General features: G+C 58.5%; 1 protein-coding gene across 4 annotated transcripts in view; it reads left to right on the plus strand.

The window, feature by feature from the left end:
• The window catches only part of csnk1e (casein kinase 1, epsilon), a 17,212-nt gene that overhangs the window by 1,927 nt on the left and 15,080 nt on the right, over window positions 1-205 (plus strand). The gene's annotated exons all lie outside the window — the stretch shown is intronic.

Consider the following 205-nt stretch of genomic DNA (forward strand, 5'->3'; position numbering starts at 1 on the left):
AAATACACACACATGCTCAGGACCTATACATGCGCTATACATGGAGAGATGTCAGAGCGAGTGGGCTGCCAGCTGAACCAGCGCCCTGAGCGGTCGGGGGGGTACGGTGCCTTACTCAAGGGCCTCCAGCAGTGCCCAGGAGGTGGACTGGCATCTCTCCAGCCACCAATCCACGGTCCATACGGGGATTTGAACCAGTGACCCT

Source organism: Etheostoma spectabile, chromosome 21, assembly GCF_008692095.1.
Source record: "Etheostoma spectabile isolate EspeVRDwgs_2016 chromosome 21, UIUC_Espe_1.0, whole genome shotgun sequence".
NCBI lineage: Eukaryota > Metazoa > Chordata > Actinopteri > Perciformes > Percidae > Etheostoma > Etheostoma spectabile.